Source organism: Vitis riparia, chromosome 4 (genome assembly GCF_004353265.1).
Source record: "Vitis riparia cultivar Riparia Gloire de Montpellier isolate 1030 chromosome 4, EGFV_Vit.rip_1.0, whole genome shotgun sequence".
Lineage (NCBI taxonomy): Eukaryota > Viridiplantae > Streptophyta > Magnoliopsida > Vitales > Vitaceae > Vitis > Vitis riparia.
The window spans coordinates 8,663,555-8,681,547 of record NC_048434.1 but is presented as its reverse complement, the minus strand read 5'-3'; positions in this window follow the sequence as shown (position 1 = coordinate 8,681,547).

The following is a 17,993-nucleotide window of genomic DNA, read 5'->3' as shown; positions in this document are numbered from 1 at the left end:
ATAATTATAATAACATCACATCTAAATCAAAATAATAATGCTACAGTAAGTATAGAGTAAAGTCTCAATATTTTTAATGAATCTCTCAACATATTCTCCTTAGTGGACCAAACTTATTTGACCAGGTATAAAATTTTAAATTAAATAAGAAATGACAAACAAGAGTGTGGATGCTCTTAAAAATAAGCACATGTGTGAACTAATTTTGAGTGTAGGCCAAATGGCAGCATTATGATATAACAAAGGTGAGAGAACGGAACGGAGTTGGTAGAACGATGAAAAAATTCACTATTTGTTTGGATATATTTTCTATTTTTATTTTTAAAAATAGAAACTTTTTATGTAAAAGAAGAATATTTTATATGAAAAAATATAAATTTAATTTATGTCTTTAAAACTTACTTTCATAAATTTTAAAATTTAACATAAAATAATTTTTTATACATTAAATTTTTAAAATCGTTACTTTCTTATCTTTAAGAACCCCCTCGGTCATGCATTTGAAGCTCTCTCATAAGCTCTAGCAAGTTTCTCAACCACTCATGAATAAAATAGTTAAGCTCGAATTTCCTAAAGGAATCCGACCAAGTCTCTAAGATCAAATCGACCTTGGTTTTCCTATCAATATAAGCTTTAAGGATTTTTATCTCATTAAAGAGTTGGATCATCCTAGCGTTCATGATAGTCCTTAAAGCAGCTTGTGCTCACCCTTGTCACCGAAGATCTCTTGTAGATCGAAGAAAATATCATAAGTCGTGACATGAGGCACATGTTACTCTTGCAACATCTTATCCAATGACCTAAGTATAATATATTTAGCCTTTCGATTTGCCTTATGTCATCTATGATAAACATCTCCTTCTTCCTGTGAGGATTGTTCATTAAGGGTATTTGAAGCAAATTCCTAAGTTACCTATTTTAACTCCTCTCGTGTGAAAACTAGGTTTAGATTTCTTTTCTAATCCACATAATTAGGCTTGACCAATTTATTACTTGTAAGAATGAAAGTGACTGGATTATATGATATGATTGTTATACAAAAATTAAACTTGCATTAATAATTGAGCATTCACCTTAAAGCAAACCATATGAATTTAGCAAAATGTAAAACTCTTAAGACTATGTATCTTTTGTAAAGTATCCTAGTATCATAAAAATCAAGCTTATATTGGGTAAGTTGTGATCTTATTATTGGACAAAGACCCTCTCAAAATGATCTTCTTGTCTTATTTAACCCTAAGTCAAGGTAATTAGCATACCTCTTATATCCCCTTAAACTAAGCAAGTAGGACCATATGGTGGTTGATTTAATGACTTCATATCCAAGTTAAATGTATAATCGTTATCCTTAACATCAATCCTCACATTTTAATCACAAATTCATTAATTCAAATAACATAACATATAAAATTAATGAGTAATTATGAAACTTAACCTAAAAACACTCTAATATTTTCTTAGAAATCAAATACAATTAAAAATCCTAATTATTATTCAGTCATACCAATTATTAATTCATTTTAAAATATAAAAAATCTTAATAATTATTCAATGACCAATTTCCTAGTGAGTTTTTAAATATTTTATCTTAATTTTGTAAAATAAAATAAAACATAATAATTATTATTATAAATATTTTTATATGTAAAAATAAATAGAATTACTTAACACTTAACAGTATGCAAACATTAATAAAAATATACAACTCACCATTTAATAGTATTTAGACATTGCTAAAAAAATAAATTGTCTAAACACCCAATAATGTTAAACCTTATTTAGATATAAATCAAATTCAAACAAAAAACAAATATATTAAATATTTAATTTAATAACATTTATCTTCATTCAAATTTAATTCGAATTGATATTTATTCCAATATATTTCACATAAAAAAGAAACTCTCATTATCGTCGAAGATTAAATGGTAATCATTTTCTTCTTTTCTTTTCTCCCAAAATGATTTTAAAACTCTAAATATTTCAACTACTTCATAATTTATAAATTTAGATTAACCATGTAAAGTTGTAACTTTGAAAAGTTCTTATTGGAGATGTTCTGAGTCCATAACGATTGCACCAAATATCCATATAACTTGCATGTCCTAGAAACAAAAGCAGCCATATAATATCATATTTAGCGTGGTCCGTAGGAGTGGGAAGTGTATAACTAGTCATGATTTCTATTGTTGAATTTAGTTACCTTGACCAAATCAAAGTATGTTTTGTGGGACTCACATCATGCTACGAACCATATAGAAGATGATGCTCCTATCACAACAAATTTCTAAAGGAAGTCGCAGTCAATCCTATCAAACCAACAGGCGATTAAACAATAATCTTGTCATTTTAATCAAGACTTCAAAAAATACAATGTGATATAATAAAGTATTAGCCATTGTTTCTTTGACAATTAAGAAACAAAGGGTAGCTTGTAACAAAAAATCGTAGGTGTCCTTCATGGAAACTCGTATCATAGCTTCCTTGTCGCGTCAAAAATTGGCTATTTCTTCAATCTTCATAACTAGTGGAGGTGCTTAGCTCTAGTATGATATAGGGTTGAATCTCTATGAATCTCCATCTCCAGCTCCTGGCATCAGAACCGCGTATTAGCTGGTAGGAAATTTCAACATTTCCGACTCTTGATGGCAGCATTTGGCAGAGTTTGAGGTTATTTTTGTCCCAAATGCACAACCATGAGAGCAAATATTTCCCTGCATTTCCCGCATTTCAGGCAGAGATGGTCAAAACTCAAAAGACTCGAAAAAGTAGTGTAAATCGTAGACGCATCAACTTGGAATATTAATTTTTCTACATAACACAAGATGACCTCCATGTGATAAGAATGGAATTGAGGGTTTACATTTCAGGCAGACAGTCAAAACTGAAAGACTCAAAAGCCTAGTGTAAATCCTAGACACATCAACTTGGAATATTAATTTTTCTACAGAACACAAGATGACCTCCATGTGATAAGCATGGAATTGAGGGTTCAATATCTTTGAATTCATGTAATATTGTATTGGATAGTCCAGATGATGAAGCACAGGGTCAATGAAACTCAAGAACTTTAGATAAAATATCATGGTCTGAGATCCAAGTGTTGTACTTGAGTTCCATTTAGAGAAAAGAAACTGGAAATAATATTCACTTGGCTTGGTCTTGGTGGGGCATTGATCGCATATGTGTAGACTCCAAAATTTGTCCCAATTTTTTTTTACATTGATTTTGAGCTCAATTTTGTCCTTAAATTTTAAATCTTAATTACATATGATATTTTTGGCCCACTTACCATTTAATTCTTAGTTTTTATTATTTTGTATATTATTTTATTTTATTATTATTATTATTATTATTATATTATATTATATTATATTTTATTTCTTTTATTTCTTTTTTTCTCTCTCATCTCTCTTCCTACCTTCCCCAACTATCCCACCCACTATCTCTCTCTCCTCCCATACCTCCCCCCTTCCCAAGACCACCGTCCCCCATTTAATTTTCCTTCTATTTTTTTATTTTATTTGAACTTCTTCTTTAAGCTACCCACCTCTTCTTCCTCATTTGGCTCTCCCTCTTTTTTTTGGGTGTGTTCGGTTCTCCTGTTTTTTTTTTTCTTCTCTCTCCCAACAGCACACCTGATCGGCTCCCCATCTCTTCTCTTCCTTTTTTATTTTTTTCTTCCCCCTCCTAACTCCCACACACCGGTCGGGGGCTCTTGATTTTTTCCCACATTTTTTTTTTCATTTTCTTCTCCTTGCAACCCAACATGCACACACCAGTCAACCCCACTTTTTTTTTTTTTTTAATTTTTTTTAACCTTTTTCTCTATTTCCTCTTCTTCCTCCACACACTGTCGGTGGCATGACGTTGGCGGCATTTCCGGCGCCCTTCCATCCCTTTTTTCTCCCATTTTCTTTCTATAATTTTTTTAGGGTTATTTGGATAGGTGACTCAAAATAAAGATAAAATTGTAAAAGTAACCTCACTAGTTAGTTGTTTTGAGAGATAACCTAATTTGGACATTTTTACCCTTATTTATTTCCCTCCAAAAACACATAAGATCCCCCATCAAAGACATGATATCCCTCCAAGAGCAGAAAACTTTAGTTTTACCTTTCTCATCGGTACTACATCTCTTTCACCAACACTGTGAGTACATCCCTATACACCATCTTTGTAACCCACCAATAAAACTGAGTGAAGAGAAGCAAAAAAGATTAGAGAAACAGATAAGAGTAAGATCTCCCACCAAATACATGATATCTCTCCAAAAGCAAAACACTTTAGTTTTACCTCTCTCAGCGGTACTACATCTGTCTGCATATCTCTTACTAACATTGTGAGTACGTCCCTATACACCATTACTGCAACCCACCATCAAAATTAAGGTAATAAAAGCAAAGCAGATGTGGACCCGTATTTTTCACGTGTGTTCCCACTCGATCGGCAAGACTCGTTTTTTATTTGTAAAAAATAATTTTTGGAAAAGTCGGAGTCGCCACTTATTTTATTTTTATTTTAAAGGGAAAATAAAATAAGAAATAAAACCCTAAAAAAATGACTCCATAATTTTTGGAAAAGCGTGTTTTTGAAAAACCTGAGTCTAAGTCCGGGGATCAGGTTACTTATTGGGAAGGTACCTCTAGGAGGTAGCACCCCTCTAAACGCTAAAGAGGTCTCTACTAACTAAATTGGGGGTAATGTGACAATTAATTGATTAATTGAGAATACCTAGATAGACTAAGGTGATTTCAAAAAATAACATGCCAAATAAGATCAAATTGCCATAAAAGAGAGCTAGGGTGCATACCTGGACGGCTTCTCAAAGCACTATCATAAAACATGAAAGTTAGTATTGAGATACATCACACAACATGCATTTTATCAAAGATAATCAAACAATCATCAAATGTATATCAAGGCAATCAAACAGGATAGCAAGCATGGACATAGTACGCAACGACAATCATATTCATAGGGTTTAGAAAGTGGGTATTAGGGAATGTACCTGGATAGCATATATAACTCCTAATGCGCTTCCTCAGAACATGGGGGTTAGATAATAAATAATAAATAATAAATCTAGCATGCTTATTTAATTAATTAGAAAAAATTATCAGAATACAGAATAATTAATTATCATATATATCTTGTATACAATTCCTAAAAAGAAAAATGTAAATATGATTACAATAAATAGCAGGGTGGTAGCAAAAATAAATTTTGAAAAGATTTTCTTATGTAGGGGTTTCACCAATTCCCCAAATTAATATACACAAATTTAGCCTAAAATTATCCCATTTATTTGAGACCACAAGCTTTGATTCGCATTTTGTTCAAAACCAATTTTTTTTTTGAAAATTAAAAAGGATGCAAACCGATTAAGATACGGTTGCATATTATTTTTTTTAAAGAAGAAAAGAGATTTTGATTCTAGGGGCTTTAAATGAATTTTTAAAATAATTTCTTAGAAGGGCTTTTTTTTTTTTTTTTTTTGAGAAAAAGAGTTTTGTTTTAAAATAAAGAAAATTAATTTTTAAAATAACAAAAATAGAAAACAAAAGGAAACAGAGATCACGAAATAAAGATTTTAGAAAATCTTGTTAATTAAAGTGGTGAGAGTAAAGGCCAACCTTCATGGATTTCCAGTGGCCCTCAAAAAAATTTGACCAACAATTACTAAGGCAACAAATTTATGACTTCCTAATCAAACAAACTAACAAAATTATCATCCAAAAACTAACATTTAGATTTCAAGAAACACATGAATAACTAAAATTAAACTAATTGGAATTAAAAATGTAAACTTTACCTCACAAGATCAATTAAACTAGAGAATTAAGATCAACAACTCATTCAAATTAAAAATAAACTAGAATTTAAACTAATCGGAATTAAAAATATAAACTTTACCTTACAAGTCCAATTAAACTAATAGATTTAAGATCAATAACTCATTCAAATTAAAAATAAACTAGAATTTAAACTAATCGGAATTAAAAATATAAACTTTACCTTACAAGACCAATTAAACTAATATATTTAAGATCAATAACTCATTCAAATTAAAAATAAACTAGAATTTAAACTAATCGGAATTAAAAATATAAACTTTACCTTACAAGTCCAATTAAACTAATAGATTTAAGATCAATAACTCATTCAAATTAAAAATAAACTAGAATTTAAACTAATCGGATTTAAAAATATAAACTTTACCTTACAAGTCTAATTAAACTAATAGATTTAAGATCAATAACTCATTCAAATTAAAAATAAACTAGAATTTAAACTAATTGGAATTAAAAATATAAACTTTACCTTACAAGACCAATTAAACTTATAGATTTAAGATCAATAACTCATTCAAATTAAAAATAAACTAGAATTTAAACTAATCGGAATTAAAAATATAAACTTTACCTTATAAGACCAATTAAACTAATAGATTTAAGATCAATAACTCATTCAAATTAAAAATAAACTAGAATTTAAACTAATCGGAATTAAAAATATAAACTTTACCTTACAAGTCCAATTAAACTAATAGATTTAAGATCAATAACTCATTCAAATTAAAAATAAACTAGAATTTAAACTAATCGGAATTAAAAATATAAACTTTACCTTACAAGTCCAATTAAACTAATAGATTTAATATCAATAACTCATTCAAGTTAAAAATAAACTAGAATTTAAACTAATCGGAATTAAAAATATAAACTTTACCTTACAAGTCCAATTAAACTAATAGATTTAAGATCAATAACTCATTCAAATTAAAAATAAACTAGAATTTAAACTAATCAGAATTAAAAATATAAACTTTACCTTACAAGTCCAATTAAACTAATAGATTTAATATCAATAACTCATTTAAATTAAAAATAAACTAGAATTTAAACTAATCGGATTTAAAAATATAAACTTTACCTTACAAGTCTAATTAAACTAATAGATTTAAGATCAATAACTCATTCAAATTAAAAATAAACTAGAATTTAAACTAATTGGAATTAAAAATATAAACTTTACCTTACAAGACCAATTAAACTTATAGATTTAAGATCAATAACTCATTCAAATTAAAAATAAACTAGAATTTAAACTAATCGGAATTAAAAATATAAACTTTACCTTACAAGACCAATTAAACTAATAGATTTAAGATCAATAACTCATTCAAATTAAAAATAAACTAGAATTTAAACTAATCGGAATTAAAAATATAAATTTTACCTTACAAGACCAATTAAACTAATAGATTTAAGATCAATAACTCATTCAAATTAAAAATAAACTAGAATTTAAACTAATCGGAATTAAAAATATAAACTTTACCTTACAAGTCCAATTAAACTAATAGATTTAATATCAATAACTCATTCAAGTTAAAAATAAACTAGAATTTAAACTAATCGGAATTAAAAATATAAACTTTACCTTACAAGTCCAATTAAACTAATAGATTTAAGATCAATAACTCATTCACATTAAAAATAAACTAGAATTTAAACTAATCGGAATTAAAAATATAAACTTTACCTTACAAGTCCAATTAAACTAATAGATTTAATATCAATAACTCATTTAAATTAAAAATAAACTAAAATTAAACTAAAAATATAAACTTTACCTTACAAGTCCAATTAAACTAATAGATTTAAGATCAATAACTCATTCAAATTAAAAATAAACTAGAATTTAAACTAATTGGAATTAAAAATATAAACTTTACCTTACAAGTCCAATTAAACTAATAGATTTAATATCAATAACTCATTCAAGTTAAAAATAAACTAAAATTAAACTAAAAATATAAACTTTACCTTACAAGTCCAATTAAACTAATAGATTTAAGATCAATAACTCGTTCAAATTAAAAATAAACTAGAATTTAAACTAGTCGGAATTAAAAATATAAACTTTACCTTACAAGTCCAATTAAACTAATAGATTTAATATCAATAACTCATTCAAGTTAAAAATAAACTAGAATTTAAACTAATCAGAATTAAAAATATAAACTTTACCTTGCAAGTCCAATTAAACTAATAGATTTAAGATCAATAACTCATTCAAATTAAAAATAAATAAAATTTAAACTAATCGGAATTAAAAATATAAACTTTACCTTACAAGTCCAATTAAACTAATAGATTTAAGATCAGTAACTCATTCAAATTAAAAATAAACTAGAATTTAAACTAATTGGAATTAAAAATATAAACTTTACCTTACAAGTCCAATTAAACTAATAGATTTAAGATCAATAACTCATTCAAATTAAAAATAAACTAAAATTAAACTAAAAATATAAACTTTACCTTACAAGTCCAATTAAACTAATAGATTTAAGATCAATAACTCATTCAAATTAAAAATAAACTAAAATTAAACTAAAAATATAAACTTTATTTAAACTTTCATGTAGATTAAAATAAACTAGCATAGAACTAATGAATTGCAATCATAAAAGAGTGACATTTAATCTAAGAAAAATAAAAGATTGTTCGAAATCGAGATTTAAAAGAATTTATCACAAACAATTAATTAAACCAATCAACTAAAACCCAAACTAAAAAGAAATACTGTATCAAAAATCCAAAAACTAACCTCTATTGTATCGGAAAAATACTCTCTTGATGTGTTGAAATGGCAACCCAATTAGTCCTTCAAGTCCTCTACCGTTTCCCCCAAAAAACTCTTGCGTGTGTTGATCTCCCCTCAAAGAAAAAGTCTCAATTTTCACAAGAAAAATTTCACCGTCCTTCTTCTATTCCTTTTTGTCCCATTTATATGGCAACCTATCCTTTTCATAGAATATTTTATTTCCTTTTGGGATATGTACGTGGATATATGGAAAGTGATGTTTTAATTGCAAAGTGGTATTTTAACTTTTATGGAAAGTGCTTTTCTATTTTATATACATCATAATTCAAAAATAAAAAAAATAAAAAAATAAAAAATATTAACAAACCTTTTTAAGGTAATAATAATAATAATAACTTATCAAATTGGTATAAACAAATATATATATATATATATATATTAAAAAACTTAACTTACCAAAAAAATATATTAAAAGCACTTTAAGAAAATAACCAAATAAAATACAAAATAACTTACTAAAAAAGTTTATTAACGTACATATTAGTAAAAACATTTAATAGTAATAATAATAGTAATCATAAAAAGAGATAAGATAATTGATCACATGCAATCTTGTAAAAACAAATAAATAGATAATAGTAAACAAATAGCTAAACAAATATAATAAATAAATAAATAAATAAATAAATAGAAAAATGAATAAGAAGTCAAGCTCATGCAAGTGTTAAGAAATACAAATCATGCGAACTATGCAAGTCATACAGGAGTTATCTAAAAGGTAACATAGGTGGGCCAGGATGCCTAAGTGAACTTAGTAAACCAAAGTGGGCCTAAATGAGCTTAGGTGAGTCTAAGTGGGTTAAAGTGGACCTAAGTGAGCTTAGGTGAATCTAAGTGGGTCAAAGTGGACCTAAATGGGTCAAGGTGGACCTAAGTGGGTCAAGGTGGACCTAAGTGAGTTAGGTGTACCTAAGTGGGCCTAGGGTGAGACTAGGTGGGCCTAACTAAGTCTAACTTGAAGTGCACTTAAGTGAAGCCTAATCTAAACTTGAAGGGCAGCCAAGGTCATAATGTGGAGCCGGGTAAACCCCTCAACTAAAGTCTCCGAGGTGGCTCAAGAAAGGTAAGTAGCGTGAGTAGCTATGGGCTACCAAGAGATTACTGTAAAGTATTGGTAATGGACTTTAAAACATGTGCTAAAGGGACAAAATTGAGGGTCTACAAATATGCCCCTCTTTGGTATAAATCATGAGTGTAGAGAATGTGAGTAGAAAAAACGAATAATGAGTGGAATGAAATGAACTATACCGAAGAACTAAAGAAGGACCAGGGATTTTGTCTTAGCACATGGCGATAGTAGAGTCGGAACATGGGGTTGCAACAACAAGGATGGAACAACTCTATGTGGGGGAATGGCAGTAAAGAGAGAAACGTATGTGATGAGTAGCACAAAGATGGAAAAAGATGAAAATGATGACTCAAAGTCATGGATGAGATGAATAACTCTTGGTTATGGACAAGATGAATGACTCTGGGTCAAAAATAGGACAAACAACTTTGGGTCGAAAATAGGATGAACGAATCTGGGTCGGAAATAGGATGAACGACTCTGGCTCATGAGCTCAGGGCTATAAATGCTAAGAATGACTCTGGGTCATAGAGGAAGTGAATGAATCCGGGTCATGAGCTCAGGGCTCTAAATGGAAAGAATGACTCTGGGTCATAAATGAGAAAAAAACGACTTTAGGTCGTGAGCTCTGGGCTCTAAATGAATAGCCGATCAGGATGTTTTCCGGCTCATGGTGCTGGGTTGAGGCCACTCACAAGTGGCTAGAATGATGAAAACGAGACATCTTAAGGATGTGAAGGATGCAAACGACTCTGGGTCATAAGCTTAGGGCTCGGGATGCTATGAATGACTCTGGGTCATGATGCGATGAGTAACTCAGGGTTATGATGAACAACTCAAGGCTATGGGTGGAATGAATGACTCTGGGTCATGATGCAATAAGCAACTCAGAGTTACGATGAATAGCTCAAGGCTATGGATGACATAAATGACTCTGGGTCATGATGCAATGAGTAACTCGGGGTTACAATGAATAGCTCAGGGCTATGAGCTCCGGGCTCTATGACTAATCGGCTAGAAGGAGAATACAATACGTAAACTCCTGGTCAAACCACTCATGGGCAACCTAATGATGAAGGCTTAGCTCAAGGCTGGAAAGACTCCGGTCTATAGGAAATGATAGCTCAGGGCTACCAGGCTTAGGACCTAAGGGAAGAAAGAGAGCTCAGGGCTATAAGACTCAGGGTCTAGAAGGAATGGATAACTCAGGGTTATGAGGCTTGAGGCCTAGAAGGAACGGATAAATCAAGGCCATAAAACTCGGGGTCTAGAAGGAGTGGATAGCTCAGGGCTATGAGGCTCAGGGCCTAGAAGGAACAGATAAAGAAGACCAACTCGAAAGTGGATAGGAAGTAAATGGGCTCAAAGTCGTATACTCAAAGTGACAAGAGTCGAACTACTGAGCTCAAGAAGGGAAATATGCCCTAGTATCCAGGGTGCTCACACTACTAAAACAACCAGTAAATCAATCATCCACTGAAATCAATGGGTTAGGGACCAATACACCATGACAAACCTCTGAAAAGTCAAACTGGAAGAACTCTCTATGTCTGAAAAGCTGCTCTGCCGACGAATCTCAAAAGGTAAATCTCAAAGTGTGGATATCGTGGCTCATTTAAAAACAAATCTTAAAGTGCACAAAATACTGCTCATCTGGATAATCCAATCTGCAAGGTAATAATGACGAAAACAAATCCATCTCGTGAACATCTAGCTAAAGGATCCACCCATGCTCCTCGGGTGAAGCCTGATGTGATCCATCTCTATCTCGACAAATCCATGTAGGGAGGTCCTGATATAATCAATCGCCAAAAGCTCCAAACTAATACTCAATCTAAAACCAAGCTGCCCACTGTCTCAATCTCAAAGATACTCAAAGAAAATGGGGAAATACGCCCCAGTATAAGATCCGATGTCAAAGTCATGAGGTAAACAATCGACACTAATCATCCATCCTCATACCACTGCCCAAACTAATCTCACAAAGGAGAGGGGAATATGCTCCAATATGATATCTGATGTCAAAGTCGTGAGATAAAAAACCAACAATGATCATCCATCTATATACCGTTGCTCGAACATAATCTCATCATGGAGAGGGGAATATGCCCCAGTATGGATATCTGATGTACAATAAAGAATCCGTCAAAATCAATCAAACATCTCTATAACCATGGATAGGAATAGTCATATCATCCAACAACAACTAGAAACCTCAGAGAAAAGGGGAAATATGCCCCAGTGTGGATATCTGACGCACAATCAAAAGGATGAATCCAACATCATCAATCAACTGTCTCCAACTCAACAATAATCCGCTAAGAAATCAGAATAAAGTATCAGCCGATACCTCAAGGAAGACTCTCTAAATCTGATCTCAGATGAATAATCAAAATGATGAGGAATATGATAATCTCGAGAGTAGAAGCAAGTCTCTGATGAATCCCTAACTAAATCTGATGGGAATCTGGTGACCTCAAAATGGGGGAATATACCCCGATATATAAGATCTATACACCGCATTGAAAACTGCCTCCAACCAAAAAATGATCCACTAGTCTATCTCAAAAATACTTCGCAGATGGAACCTAGAGTCATGAAAACTGCCAATGAGCTCAACAATGCTCTACTAGAACTGATATCACCTCAACATACTCCACTAGGGATCTCTGATCGATAAAAATGCCCAGGCTCAAAGAAAGTGCTCCACTAGGGGCTCATCTCAATCGAATGAAAGGGGAATATGCCCCAATATGCATATCTGATGTCGACAAAAGGATGAATCCGATATCATCAATGAACTGTCTCCAAACTCAAAAATCCATCAAACATCAATATGTCAAGCAAGAGAGAGACCAAATGCTTCCAAAAGTATCTTCCATAAAAAGAGAACATGATAATGACTATACTTTAACCAGTCTACAAAAGCCTATCCAAGTGAAGACTGTCAAAGATAACACCTGATCTCATGGCCTTAGGGTGGTCTTAAGACACGAGATGTAACATAAGCCAGGGTGATAGGGTGAAAGAAATGAAGGGAAACTGGGCTCAAATACCCAATGATCAAACCCATACCCTCGTGTATAAGATGTAATGCATAGAAAAAAATCTCATGAGCCATGGACCTAAAGGTAACCAAAGAAAATATCAATGGCGAAATGAGAGAAATGATGAGTAGTCAAACCATCAGTGAAACATGTGAATGATGTGAATAAGGTATCAAATAAAAAACGTGTATCAATATGTAGGGAATATATAAAAGGTGGAATGAATATCTGGAAAAAGGTAATGGGATGCAAAAGAAGGCAATGAGAAAGTAGAATAGATGATGATTAACCCATGTCAGTACAATAAAGGAAAGTCATATCACCAATGATGGAATGATGGATAAGACAATGATCCGGAGACTCTAGTAAAAGGTCGCTCATCTCTCATACCTAATACATATCAACCATGGTCCAAGAAGCATAGGATACCATAGGACTCTCACATGAATCCTTCACACTCCAAACGCATAACAAGAATGGCTTAAGGAGTGAAAACTCATATAAAAATCTCACAAGAACCCACAATGACAAATATACTCAGTAAACAGACCTCAAAAGGTGACATAAGTGCCCAATGGAGTAAGATGCCATATACAAAATATCATTGCGCTTTTTTTTTGGTTTTTTTTTTGTTTTTTTTTTGCGCATGCTCTAATCATCAATAAATCGAACTCCAATGAGAAAGGTACAAGGAGTGAACAAACTCTCTCTGACCACTGATGAATACATGAACCCCAACCCATGAGACAACCTCTCAAACTAAAATCTCTGAATTAATGCCAAATGAGGGGATGGGTAGAGTGATATGACTGCCCTTTTTTGCACCAAGATGTGAAGAATCATCAACCCAAGAAATAGAAGAGATAAGATGAAGCAAATAATGATAAACGCAAGAAAGAGAATGAAAATGTGATGATAGTAAAATAGAACAAATGGGGCGATAAAGGGATGGTAACAAGAATGAGAAGATAGGCCTGTAAGTCTAAAGCTCATGAAACTTTCCTAGCAAAGCATACATATACATCAAAGGGCCCCAACCCGGGTGTAGAAATGGTAATCAAGGTTATAAGAAAGAAATAAGGCTATAACATACCACGTGAGGCTCAATGGGCTAGCAACGGTTTAATATATTAATAAAGGTGATAAGGCGTAAGGCTGACCGAAATGATGGTCACCCATCCTGCGACCATAATCTCAAACATAATACTTCTTCAACTGATCCACATTGGTAGGCTCTGAAAATTGGTTTCCATCTAAGTCAGTCAACCATGCAGCCCCTTCTAGAGTCAACTCTCAAATAACATAAGGCCCACTCCAACTAGGTCTGAACTTTCCTCTAGGGTCTCTAATCAAACCTCTGAGAATCCTTAAAACTAAATCATCTATTGTAATGGTCTAAGCTTAACCCATTTCCTGAAGACACGAGCCATCTTCCTTTGATAGGCCTGAATATGATCGGTTGCTCTCAATCTCTTCTCATCTAAAAGGTTAAGCTGGTCAAATCGAGCCTGAGCCCACTCTGTCTCAGAAATCTGCTGTTCAAGGGCTACTCTCAAAGAACCCATCTCTGTCTCAATTGGCAAAACAACCTCCATACCATATACTAGAGAGTAAGGTGTAGCTCCTGTAGAGGTGTGGAAAGAGGTACGGTATGCCTACAATGCAAAAGGGAGTTTCTCTGACCAATCTTGAGAAGTTTCAACCATCTTCCTCAAAATCCTCTTAATATTCTTATTCGCAGCCTCTACTGCCCCATTGGTTTGTGGCCTATATGCTGAAGATCTATAATGTCGGATGTCATACTTCTGCAACAAAGTATCTACCTTAGCTCGGAAGTGCACCCCTCTATCTGAAATCAACTCATGGGGAACCCCATAATGGAAAATGATGTGTGACCTGATGAAACTGGCAACTCTAGCAGATGTCAACCTTGCATATCATACGGCTTCCACCCACTTGGTGAAATAATCTATGGCAACTAGGATGAACTCATGACCATTGGAAGATTTTGGTGAAACCTTCCCAATAATATCAATACCCCTTACTGAAAATGGCCATGGCGAGGTCAAAGCGTGTAATTCTGATGGCGGTGCATGAATGAGATCACCATGAATCTGACACTTTGGGCATTTCTGAACAAACTGACAACAATCTGTCTCCATAGTCAACCAGAAATAACCCATCCTCATAATCTTACGGGCCAGCATGTGTCCTCCCATATGCGGACCACAAACTCTTACATGAAACTCTCTCATCACTCGATTTGCAGAGGCTCAATCTAAACATAATAGAAGCATACCATCAGGTGATCTCTTGTATAAGGTATCTCCATAAATCACAAATCTAGTGGCCAAATTCCTCAGTGTTCTTCGATCCTTGGCAGTGGCTACCTCAGGGTATGTGCCAGATCTAAGAAACTGATAAATGTCATGATACCAAGGTAGATCATCTTGAACCTCTGTTTCTCGAATCAAACAACAGTAGGCGGGTGCAAACCTCAACTCAATCAGCAATGGACGTATAACTACATCAATCGGAATGTCCACAGAAGAAGCTAGGGTAGCTAAGGCGTCGGCAAACCGGTTATGCGCTCTAGGTAGATGAACATATCTCAAGTCATCAAATCTCGCAACCATCAACTCCAAATAGGCGTGATACGGCCTAAGCTTCACATCCCTAGTCTTCCAATCCCCTTGAATCTATCTGAGTACCAGATTGGAGTCACCAAATACCTCCATCTGTCTAATGTCAAGCTCCAATGCAGTCTCTAAACCAAGGATACAAGCCTCATACTCAACTATGTTATTCGTGGCAGGATGTTGATCAGAGATGCCAAACGAACGGACCTCGGAATATGATCACCCTGAGGAGATACCAACAAAACACCTATCCCATACCCTGACTGATTGGCTGCACCATCGAAGTACATGCACCATCCTGATAAGTTGGTCATAGCAACAAACTCCTCATCTGGAAAATCATCATCAACTGGTCTATCCTCAGATGTCGGTAGTGAGGCTAGGTGATCGGCTACAATACTTCCCTTAATAGACTTCTGAGAAACATACTGGATATCAAACTCTATCAAAAGTATGAGCCATCTCATCAGTTTACCAGTCAATGCAGGTCTATCAAATAAGTATCTCAATGGATTTAGGCAGGATATCAAATGCACCAAGTACTCTATCATGTAATGCCTCAATCTCCTGGTAGCCCAAACTAGTGATAGGCATAGGCGCTCAATCATAACATATTTCACTTCATACTCCAGCATCCTCTTACTCAGATAATAAATAGCTCGTTCCTTCCCTGAGTCATCAATCTAAGCTAACATACATCCCAAGGCCATGTCTGAAACTGACAAAAATAGAAGAAGTGGACGTCCTGGCATAGGAGACACTAAAACAGGAGGAGAAAGCAGATACCCCTTGATCTTCTCAAATGCAAGCTGACAATCATCATTCCAAACTATTGGCTGGTTCTTCCTTAAAAGACGAAAGATGGGCTCACATATGTCTGTCAATCTGGCTATGAAACGACTAATGTACTGTAATCTGCCCAGAAAACCTCTAATCTCTTTCTTAATCTTTGGTGCAGCATGTCAAGTATGGCTTTGATTTTATCTGGGTCGACCTTTATGCCTCGCTCACTGACCATATGTCCTAATAACTTCCCAGAAGTCACTCCAAAGGTGCACTTCTTGGGATTCAACCTCAATCTAAATTTCCGGATCCTCTCAAAGAATCTCTCTAGAGCTTCTAGGTGATCTGCTCTCCCTTGGGATTTCACAATCATATCATCCACATAAACTTCAAAGTTCCTATGCATCATGTCATGAAACAATGTAGTAACGACCCTCTGATAAGTGGCTCCTACTTTCTTCAACCCAAATGGCATAACCTTGTAACAGTAGGTACCCCACTCAGTAATAAAGGTTGTCTTCTCCATGTCCTCTAGAGCCATCAAAATCTGATTATACCCTGAAAACCCATCCATGAAAGACAACATCGAATGGCCTGCAGTGCTATCAACTAACAAATCAATATGTGGGAGAGGGAGGTCGTCTTTAGGGCTAGCTTTATTAAGATCTCTGAAGTCCACACAAACTCTAACTTTGCCATCCTTTTTGGGTACTGGGACGACAGTAGCTAACCACTCTGGATACTCAACCACTGATATGAATCCAACACTGAGCTGTTTTTGAATCTCCTCTTTCACCTACGGACTCCAACGTGGATGTAACTATCTCAATTTCTGCTTAACCGGTCTGGCATGTGGTAGGATAGATAAGTGGTGCTGAACTATAGAGAGATCAAGACCAGACATGTCCTCATAAGACCATGCAAAGACATCCAAGTATGATATGAGTAGATGAATAAGTCTATCTCTCTCATATGTAGATAGGGATGAACCAATCTTCAGCTCTCTAGGCTTATCCTCTGTGCCAAAATCAATAGTCTCAACATCCCCTGTAGCAGGTGAAACTCTCTCATCCACGGGATCGGAGTCATGATCAGAAGAGTCCCTATCTGGATCGGGCCATGCAACCTCATCATCTATATCAAATATCTGTGAAGTGGGTGAGTGGGGTGTAGATATAGAGGTACTATCACAAGAGGCAGGCGAATACTAAAAAATACTCAAATCCATAAATGAAGCAACAGAAACATCATCAGAGTGGGAGACAAATCCCGATAAAACATCAAAAGAAAGAGGTGGGTCCACAAGGTCGGACGCTCCCTCAACTGGGCTAACAGTGTCCTTAAACAAACTACTATCATCCTCTAGAAGCTCTGGAACAGGAATAATATGGGTCCTCTTAAGAACCTCAATGGTAGACACCCCAAACATATCAAATGGTGAAGCAGGCTGAAGCTGAACAATGCTGGTAATCTGGCTCACGGTCATCCTGTCCATCTCATCTCGGTACTCATCATGAGGCACAACTCCATCAATCATCTCAATAGGATCAACAATCACTCCATCATCAGTGATCTCCTTCGGAAAGCATAGAGACAACATGCTAGCTCGATCTGGAGACGTAGGAGTAGCCATAGAAATAGAAATGCCATGAGCCCCATCACTCAACTGTAACTGGTGAAATAGATGTTGAAGCTCAATCTCTCTATCTGTATGAACCACACTGTGAACCTCCTCTATACGGGGTCAAATCTCCGATCCTCTGACAAAGTAGTCGGCCA